The sequence below is a fragment of the Symphodus melops genome (genome assembly GCF_947650265.1).
Source record: "Symphodus melops genome assembly, chromosome: 4".
In the NCBI taxonomy this organism is placed as follows: domain Eukaryota; kingdom Metazoa; phylum Chordata; class Actinopteri; order Labriformes; family Labridae; genus Symphodus; species Symphodus melops.
The window spans coordinates 9,616,338-9,628,367 of record NC_136694.1 but is presented as its reverse complement, the minus strand read 5'-3'; the positions used below and the strand labels follow the sequence as shown (position 1 = coordinate 9,628,367).

The following is a 12,030-nucleotide window of genomic DNA, read 5'->3' as shown; positions in this document are numbered from 1 at the left end:
TTTGGTGAAGAGAGTAAAAAGATTTCCAGGACTTTGTGTTTGGTACAAAAACACAGATTTGTCCTTTTGTTCATTTTCTGTCCCACTGTTCCTCCTGATACTTTATCTACAGTCCAGTTCTCCACCGCCTCAGTCTGTCACATGAGCACAGTCGCGTAAACTGGCTGATGAGAGGCTACTGTAGGCAAAGAATAGGGCTCCTTTATGAGAGAGAGAGGCTCCCTCAGCCACACTATAGCAGCTTAGCTTAAGTTTAGCTTATCACTGTCAGTTTGTTGTCTCCATTATTCAAAAGGACACCTTATCAGCCGAGGCGACTCGTATTAGCCCCTCCACTGTGGGCTCCACACAATGATGTTCTACACTGCTCCGCATTAACTCTGGTGTCTATTTCAGAAGCTCTCTATCCATTTATTGATGCATGTCTCCCATTGATCCCAGCATTGATTTGGCATGCAATCCATTACCCATCTGTCTGTTTCAGTGGGCTTTTAAATGATTCGTCAGCTTGAGCTATTAAGGGGAGTACTGAAGTCCAAAGGTTGGTGATACATTCAGGGAGCAAGGGGTGCTGTGTGTGTGTGTGTGTGTGTGTGTGTGTGTGTGTGTGTGTGTGTGTGTGTGTTTGGGGAGGTTAGGTTTAGGTATTTTCAAGCATGTAGGTCTGAATCCAGAATAGGCCAGTATTGTAGCTCAACATTTCTTTTGACCCTTGTTAAAATACATGTGTGAAAGGTGACCTATAAAAAATGTAATGTAACAATTACTCTAATTTAAATGAATTTAAACAATACTATTCAGATTGGCTTCCTTGGGCTCTTTGTTTTGGGTTTATTGATCGGATGTTCCGTACACTCTCAAACTGATTGTCAAAAACTGAACAGACTCGTGCTCAAAAAACTGACAGTGAATATGTAGTCAGAATCATACAGTGAAAGTGCCTCATTTTTACTCATGTTTGTGTCTTTGCAACATTGAACATATGTGAACTCTCTCGCTTCTTCTGTTAAAATTATAAATTGAAAAAAAACAAAACAAATTTAGTCAAAGTAAGCCATAGAGACTGTTTTGGTTTGGATAACTTAAATACTGATGCTCTATTCATTTGTCTGTTTTTATTTGATTTAAAAGGAAAGGTGCAATGCTTTACAATAAAAGCTTCTAACTGTTCCCTATATGTTCAAATGTTTAAATCCTAAAGCTCCTGGTTATTAAAAAAAATAACTTTGAGAATTGATTTGGACAAACTTAAATGATTGGTCATCAGGCTTGGAGAACAAGTTGTGTTTCTTCTTCTTGGAGAGATTAAGATTTAAGAGGTTTTTTTAGCAGTAGCCTACTTTTTGCATACACATCTGAATCTCTCCCTTAAAGTTCTATAAATATATTTTCAAATAATGTGTGTTATTTTGTGGGTTTTTATGTTTTTAATGATGCCACAAGCTTTTCAAGTATTCAACTTTGATCTTCCTGTTTTAACACACTTCAAGGATAACAAAGAAAATGCCACCAGCCAAACATAGATGTTGGGAACTAAGATGTGGGGGTTTCCAGATTGAGATGCAAGATGGATTCATATATATTCATGAATTCAGTCAGAAAAGTCAAACGGAAGCAGTATGATAATCTGGTAGTAATTGCGTTTTTTCCCTCCAACTGTTTTTGGCAGAGCTGAGAGCCACATCCTGCGACATGAGATGGGGAATGTGGTCTCGTGAAGTGTCGCGGCGGTGAACGGTGGATACACTCTGACCCTGTAACTAAGGCCAGTCAATTCACAGCGGGGTCAAGTGGTGGTTATGCCAAATCCAATGGATTCATGGGTAATGGGAAGGATATCATTAGTCCTAGGATGGTCAATTATATGTTTAATTAAGCAAGACGCACATCAGATAATTGAACTATTGACTGCTCTCTTGGAGTCCCATTTGTCTTCTGATTCAGGGAGAGCACAACTGGAGTCATATCAGATTTGTTTGAAGGCATTAGATCCTGATGAGAGTAGAAATAAAATCCTGTCCTTTTATTTACTCGACAGCTCTATTTGATGTCCTGACCGCTGACTAAAGACATTTTTAGTTAGATTTTTTTTCCTGACTGACCACTCTTTTTCGTCCAGGCCTCAGAAAATGTCATTATAAGCCTGCAAAAAAAGCGAGAAACCTCCAAAAGGACCATATTTCAAACTATCAAGCTTTTTTTCCCCCTCCATTCTTGTCAGTCTACTGGATACATGTCAGCAGCCGTCTGAAAAGTGCTGACATGGCTGCCCTCCTGTCCGGCAGCCCGCTCCCTCTGTGTGAACTTGGATTTAGCTCAAGGGTATAGCCACCCTGCTAATGTGATGTAGCTCCAAGAAGGAAACAAATTGGCCTGACGTCTCATACACTGCCTTGTCTTGATTGTGTGATGGCTTCTACTGCTAATGTGTTACGATGGGTAGACCTGCGCGGGGAGGGAGATGGGTGTGTGCATGTGTGTGTTAGAAAGAGAGAGAGGGAGAGGGAGCAGGAGAAAGAGAGGGAAAGAGGGAGGATGGGGGAAGGGCCCCAGTCTGCAAGATCAGCACAAGTGGAATTGCATTGATTCAGTTAACTGCAGAGTTGGAGCGTGATGTGGAATTCTGTTTATCAAGGGTGGAGTTTATGCGATAGGCTCCATTCTGATCTTATTTTCTACATCACATTAATAATCATCCACTGCTGCCTTATACAAGCACTACAATATAAGATCATCCTTCCTCATACAGCGTCACCCCAAATGAACAAAGATGTTTGTTGCTAATCGAATGTATGAATTTTAATGGCCACAATGTGTGTTTCCCAATGTCTTTCGCACCAGAAACATTACAGAAAAGGCTTTCACAACTCAGATGTGATGGTGCTGTAAACATCATTGCAACCTGTATTAATCTACAAGATCAGAGTCAAACACCTCACCCCGTCGTCTGTAATCACCAGGATGTATGCTACATATTCCAAGTAAACACTGACTTGTGTTTAATATTCAAACTGAACCCACCGCCCCTGAAATGAAATCATTTCAGGGAACAAAGGACAGAATTTTGGCTCAGTAATGGGAATTCTTGTAAATGAGAAGTGTTTGGAAATGAACAAAAAAAATGGTATATGCAATTGTAAGAAAATATATGCAGTATTCATTAGATTGAAATATAGAAAGTCAACTCTCTGTGTGCCCATATAGTAAATCAATTTCAGGTCTGTTTCTTAACAAACCTTAAGGCTTGTGTGTTTTTTTGCTATCTTGCTGCAGTCTGTCCATGTTTTTGGCATTCATTGTAAATACACATTGTAAATTAATGAGGCGCTTTCTTAAACATGGCCATGTTGCAGAAGTATATATTTTTGTCTCTCTTTTCTCTCCTCATTTCTCCGTCTAGCTGAGGGGAATTTGTCTCTAAGGGTTTATCATGACTGCCTCATATCCCCCCCCCCCTCCAGTTTGTCATTTTGCTGATCCAAACGCTTTTTCATATTTCAGTATTCTTATCATCCACTGGCAGTAAGATGATCCATTTCACTTATTTCTAAGAAGTGTGACTGTAGCCTAAGTCAATATCTACAGAATGAGTTCAGTGGACGGAGGGTTGGCCGAGGAGGGGCAGCTAGTTAGCAGCTGTGGTAATGGTGGTACTGGTGGTGCAGGACCTTTTTTTTATTCGGAGTCAGCAAGGGTAAAATGTCAAGCATTTCTTAGGGAAGCAGCACCATAGGATTCCATTCGAAGCTTTAATCTTAATTGAGAGCATCGCACATTGATATTCCATAGGCCTCTTTGCCCTTCGCCTCTCAGCTACTTTCATTTAGAGGACAGCCGTACTGCACTAGAGCATGGGGATTGCTTTGTCAGGCAGCCAAGAGGCCAAAGGCAAGGTCAACCTCTCTTTGTAACGGTGGCTCACTGTGGAGGGAAGGCATCACCTCTTTGAAGCTGTCATGCTTTTCTCAAACATTCGTCCGAGTCGTCCGAGACCAAAACTAAAGGAAATGTGTCGCCCTCTCACTTAATAGTTGCATGGAATATTTAGGAGGAATCATATATAATATCATAGGATGGACATTTCGATAGTTTCACAGTTGTCTTGCATGTGGATCTAATTGAGTCACCTGAGATTTGCACCGAGGGTTTAAGGGAGATATTTGCATGTGTTACACTCAGAGTCCAAAGCAACTCCGAAGATCGTTCAGTTATGATCAAGAGTAACTGAAATAATCTTTTGACACTAAATGTGGATTCTTCACAGTAGATATGTACCTGTTCTCGGATATAAAGCTCCCAGTTTAGTGTTTTGCTCATGATGGTTGCAGTAGCGTCCCCTAATCCTAAAACAAAGGGTGCGGACTAACTGGCCTGGCAGATACAGCGATATGGTCCGTGTCATCATGAAAGGTGAGGAGAGAGAGAAGGTGTGGGACGGCAACGCTCTCAACACTCCTGTGGGAAGACTCGTCATGCCACCTTTCCATAAGTGATGAAAACAGATGGAAATAAAGACACACACACACATTCACACAGACTGTTTACAGCTGAGTGCGTAGCCCCTATCTGCGGGATGAGGACCGGGCTTGCCTCCATTTCTCATGCTCCTGCCTCACCCTGCTGCTGACACAGATATACTGTAAAGAGATAGCAGTGCAGATAGGTATGCATGTGCATGTTAAATTACCCCTGGGGGTTAAGCCGATCTAAAAACACAAAGAGTAAAGGGATAACACATGGAGCATGTACCACACTTTTCTCATTAATCCCATCACAAACAATTATGTGTCACTTCAACCTGATTTGGGAAGCATTGCTCTGAGATAAAAAGTCTAAGTCTTTGCAGCAAACACAAGTGTTTCTTCTATTGATGAAACACTGAATCAGGATTAAGGGATTAGTGCTTCAAAGATTTGTTTTGCCAGCACATACTATGAATAACAGGTTCCTATGGAGGGATGGCAGCTCCTGACAGATTTATCAGGTGATCATGGGCCTGATAAAGCTTCAGAGAAGCTGCTCCTATTTCAAAGTTGTCTCCGACTGCTTCTGTGGGAAAGTCCAATGCTCATGCTTTCTACTCTTTCAACCAATTACCAATAGCAACCTTTACCAAACACCTCAGCGACCACCAGCCAATCAACACTGTTTGTCTCAGGTCTATCAGACAACAAAGCAACTCAACTCCTCAGCAGGACATTGGGAAAGAATCTTTAAAGAAAGGGTTCACTCCATCACACAGATCAATACAATCTGTTGTTACCAGGCAGTTATCCTTCCCTCTGTCCAATAAAATGTAGTCTATACCGCTTAACTTATCAGGAGACATGGTAACATTTTACAAAACACCTTTTTTCTCACTTAATTGCCCTTGTCAAGTGCCCTTCACTTCGGAGGTGACAGTTTTATATGAATTCAGCTAAATTCATATAAAACTCTATCAGGTTTTTACAAAATAATTGTCAACAAGTCATATGAATGCTTCTTTTATTCAAGGCAAGTTCACAAAAGAGCTTTCAACTTTGTGTGTGTGTGTGTGTGTGTGTGTGTGTGTGGATATACAGTATAGGGTCTACACATGAGTCAAGACTGTTCCTCTCCTTGGGATTTAAATATAGCCACACTCACCATTACTGCTGTCACTCACAGACTCACAGACTTGTAGTGACCTTTTGACTCTGGCTGTACAAAAGAGACTTGGAGCTGACATACTCATCCTGAATGTTTTTCTTCTTCTTCTTACCAGAACAGTCAAACGGATCCATTGACACATAATACACATTTCTTTATGGCGGAGCTTTGACTTTATCAGTCTGCTGTCTGGTAGGTATTGTTTTTACTCACTATCTGATTTTGTCTGAATTCATCCGCTCTCTAGGAGACAGTATAAACACACGGGAGGCAGGCAGGTGAAGAGTTCCCACAACAATCGGACAGTTTGACGTTTCTTAACAACTGACGTGCAGGTTGAGGTCAGAGTTTGTTGGGTTACAAATCAGAGGCCACCAACCTGTGTTATTGTACAGCTGGGGCATGTTCGTGCTGCAGGCCACTACTCAGCCACGTGTGGGCGATGTGTTCCTTTCACACAGTTCACTTTGTCTTCTCTGATACTTGTCTAATGCTTTTTTTCCTAAATCACTGGCAGTTTTGCTTTAGTAAATTCTGAATTACAGTGGTTTGTTGTCTCATAAAGAACATAAAGGCTTACACAGTCAAAATGTGAATATATAACCATATTATTAAATTTTGTACAACTTAAACACAAACTAAAGCCTCAATAACACATTCCAGGGTCAGACTTTTCCATTATGCAACTTCTTAAACCTGCTAGTATCAATACTTTTAAGGGAAAGCACATGGTGATCCACCTCTACAGTAATTGGACTGATATTCTTGTCTCACAGTGGATTTATCTGACAGAAACATGGAGTTCACAGTTTTGGGGTTTAAAGGAAACTTCTCAACATCAATATGTCTCATTTATGATTATTTGTTATAACTACAGACTTTCAATCTTGAATCATTATCATGTTCAATTTTGAATTAGTTTCAAGATGATGACCACCTTTCAGAACAAAACTACATTTTAAAAGTGTCGTCATAAGCAGCTTGCATTGTTAGTATTTAAGTGGTGTGCCTAAGTTGTGCCAAGTTAAGCTTCACAGAGCACATAGTAAAGCTGTAGACTTATTTAAGCAGAGGTCAAACAGCATTGTACAGAAGAGTCACTTGTAGCTATGAAAAAAGATTTATTACCCAAATCTGCAGATGCTATCTCAGTTAGCTCAGTGACAATGTCATTGTCACATGAGAAAATTCTGTGTTACCACTAGCATCATTACATGTCATGTTTCCAGCCTTTTTTGCAGAGAGAATATACTTGCAGTATTTCAATTATAAATGATAAAACAATTTCTAGGTTTTATGTCAAAGTTTCGTTTTAGTTTTACGTCTTTTAATCAACGGAGAGTAGATGTATGTTAAGAGTAGATTTATGTGATGTTATATGTCCTGAAAGTGAACTTTGAGTGGGAACTCTTATCACACCGTCAGTAAACTTTTTGTTTACTTGTGACCTTTCATTTATTTTTTTCTTTTGAGAAGTCAGTTTTTCTTTTCTTTTTTTCTGCCGTTAAATCCCAGAACAAACTACTTCCTTTATCTTGACCACAAAATGAGCTAACATGTACACGGGTTCACTGTAGTATAAAAGCCTGAATCCCCTTAAATAGATGCCTTATAAGCTCTTTGTTGTCCAATCACAAGCTTCACTCCCTGACAGTCCAACCACAGCACACAGTTGGTTGCATCTCAGTTGTTGTAGAGGAGGCTAAACATTGAGCCTGATCACAAAGATGGCCAAAGAATAAAAAGACTGGGCGTGGGAATTCTATTTTGCCAAATCCTCCAGCTGCACAAAAGGCCAAGACGGATGTGGCTGCTCTAAAACCGTCAGAAAAGAAAAATAATATGTCTTTAAGTTCAGCATAGTACTTCTGAGAAACATGAAGGAAGAGTTATGACACAAAGGAGATGCTAACATGACACATTAGTGGGAGAGTGACACACCCAATTCCAAGGAGGCCTGTGAGACTTTAACAGAGCGCATGACACTGCTGCCACATTCTCATGTCAGCGACACCCGCAGAAACTTATGAAGAACAGTGTTAAATTGTACATGTTCAGTGACAACGGTAGTTTCAATTTCTAACCCTACCACCTCTTTGTAAGTGCATCTACTTTGTGCTTAGACAGTTTCCGAAACAAGTAAAAATGTATCTTACTGGTTTTCCTTTTATGGAAACACAATTGTTTTTCTGCAGATACAACACCGAGGAACAGGAACTTTACACCCAGTCATTCAAATGATCATAAAGAAAAGTTTCGTTTCTATCGTCGCACACTCACTCCTAAAAACCATAGTTCTCTTTCATTTCTCCATAATACCAAGAAATGCTTATTTTCTGATCTACAGCACCTCCTGCCACACCATTATTGTCCCTGGATGTGACTTAACAAGGTCCCAGAGGACTGGACAGGCTCTCCACACCGCATAAAACTTGCCACGGTGCACATGTTGGTGTTTGAATCTGAGCTGAATCCGACCTTAAATCAGTAAAGCTTTGCCTATGGTGACTGAGAGCCACAGCTCTCTGCCCTATAGATAGGTAGGTTGAATGCAGGAGGGCCAGGGGCTGTAGAAAGGGAAGAGGCTGCCACGGGGGGAAGAGCCTGAGTTAACCTTTGTGGCTCGTGCTTCTACTGTGCACTAATGGATGCCTGTCATCGTTACGGACAGAAACAGGAGGGCGCCTGCCAGCTGCATGACCCCCATAAAACCGAGCAGGAAATCCTAGCAGGGTATGAAAGGGAAAGAGATCTCTTCTCTTCTTTTTTCAACTCTTCCCTTCCCTTTTATGATCCCTCTTCCATTCTCTCTTCTAACATTTGCTGCAAAACTGCAGTGTCACTCAGAAAACAGGAGAATATGCTGTTTATCCATCAAAGGGGGACAACAATCCTGTTTTTCACCTCCTGCTAATAGACTCAGGATGTTTTTAATGGTTCTGTCACGCTGGGAGGAACCTGTATAATCATTACATACAGTAGTTCACCCTTTACTCTGTAACCAAAGTCCAGGGTCTGTAATGTGACAGGACTTTGTCACATTTCTGTCAGTGGTGTCCACTTAAACGTGACAGGCTCTTTATCAGAGGGCCTTCCTATCAGATCCCAAGGAGTTCATGCACAAACACGCTGAACACAACGTCCAAAGGAAGGCAGATTCCTTATTACAGCTATCAAGATAGCAGGGCTTTATTGTAGGCTACACATTAATCCACTCTTTTGGAACCTGCAGAGCCCATCATGTGATAACTTCAGCTATTACTAGTGGTACAATCATAATTACTCTGAAAGCTTTCAGGATGCAGCAACAGCAGCAAAAATGTATTTGTGATCCAAATACAAATACAAATATACTTACTACATGCTAAAGTCAAAATAACGGATTTTATTGAAAGTATGTGAAAGAGTGAGAGTGCATGTGAGTGTCTTCATTTACATACGCATGTTCTTTGTGTTTGTGTAAGTGTGCTATGTCCATGGAAATGTCTGTGTGTGCGTGTGATCACTGCATGATTCACAGTGTCACAACCGTGCACAGAAACGACTGGACATCCTGACCGGAAACCACAGCCGCCGAAGCTGCGTTTTCCTGCGACATACAAGCTAACACTCTCACAAAGAGTCACTTGACTGGATCCCCATATAGGAAGTGAAAGAGGAAGCCCCCCATCCATCCTGTCCTCCATCTCTATCTACACTTCACATGGAGCCAGTCTTACAGACTATTGCCAGTTTGAGCTTCAACTGTTGCAAAACAACAGTAACAAACTGGCTGAGGCTGGAAAAGACTTGCTATTGGGGGTCAAATGTCTGGTCAGTTAGCAAAAAATGAGTGATAATCATTATTGTGAATGTAGAATGGATTGATCTTTCAGCTGGATGTGTTTGAAGCAAAAGAACATGAACAAACTGACAAACAAATTCTTATTTGACAGGCATTTGTTTAGACAGTCAGGCTAGACCAAATCTATACAGTCCTGAGAAGAAGGGTATGATATCACAGATGGAAATGTTGAGTGAAGTGGGACTGTTGGTTTTGTTGGCCCGGGTCTTCCATCATGGGTCGAGGCCTCTGGCTGTGTTCATTGGTGAAAGTGTACGTAGCCTGGCAGCCGCATTCCTCTGCCTCCCCCTACACAATGGTGAGTATCTGCAGCATTCCTTTGTCTGTGTGCGCTGTCTGAGAGGAGGCCAGGCCTTGGCAAAGCCTAGCACTCAGCCGAGAGGTTGGCATCACGTTTAACTGACCCTTTGAGTGCTTTCATTGAACACAGACAATCTATACATGTTATTCACAGTGTAGAAGTGTGCCATCGCTAAGTGTGCATATATTCTCATCAGTTGAGATTTAGAAATAATTCATGTGACGATGATGCTTTCTCTTTAAGCTGCTTTATCCCCCCATGCAATCGTTCCCTCTCTCCATCTGTTTTAAAAAATGCAAGCATGTCTATTCGGAACCGTTTTTCACTGCTCTTTATCCTTCTCCAGCTATTTTGCTTTCTCTCTTGTTCTAATGCCACAGCCGTGCAGACACCTTTCCCTCCTGCTGACTCAGTAGCCAGCCTCAGGCACTGTGGGCTGGGGGTGTTGGTGGCAGGGAGGAGGGGTGGTGAGGCTCCCACATCAGGCCCAACAGCCTATCACATGCGAGGGAAAATAGCTGGCTAATCGTTTCTACAATAGCACCCTGCACACTGTCACACAGCACCACAAACCGCTCTCCTCACCAACACTTCTTCTTCTACTACTGTCATATTCCTCTACTGTTGCTAGGAAATCTGCATGTGATGTTTGCAAGTGCGCAAATAAAGGACACCACACAAAGAAATGGACCGTTTGAAAAACCGCATCCACTTAATGTTTGCAATGATAAACATCATACGCATAAATACTGCGCATGCAATTATTTATTGATTCAAAAATATACACTTTCATTTTAGGTAATTAAACCCTAAATAAAATGTATAAAATAAAAAAAAATTATATGTGATTTGAGAAATTTTAATTTTATCAGTTTATATATTTCACATAGTATTTTATTTACCAGCTATATTAATTGTATATTTGTGTAAGACATAACAGAAAACATATACTGTATACCTTAATTAATTTAATGTAAGTAATTGATGGGAGTTTTACTTTCTGCACAGCAGTTAAGTGTTCGTGTATTTACAAGAATTCTTCTAACCTCATTTTAATTTCAAACCTTGCCTGTACACTATGTCTTAAGCTGCATATAGGAGCCTCTGATTAATGAGCCCCTCACAATAACATTAAAATATAGAGGAGCATTATTTATGGCCTTAACCATCTGGTTATTTTCTGCTACATCCTTGAAGTTCACAACCACACTCATTTGCGTCACATTCTCCCCCTGCATTTTTACAGTCTATGCTGCAGACCCGATCTTTAGGGACTGGTCCTGTTCTCAGAGGGAAAGTGCTTTTGCACCTGTGGTGTGATTTTAGAGCTGCTTTCCATCAACAGAGGGGTGAGGTCAAACCTGCCAAGGGTCACACGTGAAAAAGGAACCTGGGTTCCAGGCTGAAGGGTGGTGCCATTAACAGAGCCACCTGCCAAGTAGTCACAGGGGGAGCAGTGAGAAAGTCTCCTTAGACTGGCTGTAAAATCCTCTAAGATTTTCAGCACACAGCCTGTCACAGAAGTAATAAACTCAGAGTAAAATGTGACCACTTATCTCATAGTATCACATCGTCCTTGAAACTATTATGATCATCCAAATGTAACTGTACTCCTGAACTGAGTGTGATCGGTGTGCAGGAAATTTGTAAGAGGATTTCAAAATGGAACAGGGCATAATAGAAAAGAGAAAAAAAAAGACACACACATATTGTAAGTGACAAAATTCCCCCCTGTGCTGCCCAGAAGAGCTGGGAGCAGAAGGCCGCAGTTGTTGTCTCTCTCTTCCTCTGTTAATGAATGCAGAAGTGATCTGTTTGTCTGAGGAAGACAGTGGAAGGGAAACCTGATTTCCACTCCATTTTATCTGTGCCCCACAGCCTCTGCCAGGCAGCCTCCCGTGCTTTCACATGCATGGGTCCCACAGGAAGCAGCAATCCATGAAGGGCAAAGGTCAGAGAAGGAGAGACAGCCACTCGTCCTTTCATTCACCACCAGACCAACAAATACACTGTGACTGTTCCTGTGGGCCTTCCTTTGGCCATCTGACAAAATACTTTTAACATGATAAAATAAGTCACATGATTTCTTGACACCAACTGTTAATTTGTGTGTAATTGTTTCACTTGTTTATTAGCTAACTGTGTGTATAACTTTGGAGCAGAAATAGTGTTTTGGCACTGAAAACTAGTAAAAAAAAATTGACTTTTCCTTGTACAAAACATATTCACTAAAAAACGTCTTCAATGGCGTACA

General features: G+C 41.1%; 1 protein-coding gene across 3 annotated transcripts in view; it reads right to left on the bottom strand.

Moving 5' to 3' along the window:
• The window catches only part of zhx3a (zinc fingers and homeoboxes 3a), a 43,337-nt gene that overhangs the window by 23,698 nt on the left and 7,609 nt on the right, over nucleotides 1-12,030 (bottom strand). The window lies entirely within an intron of this gene.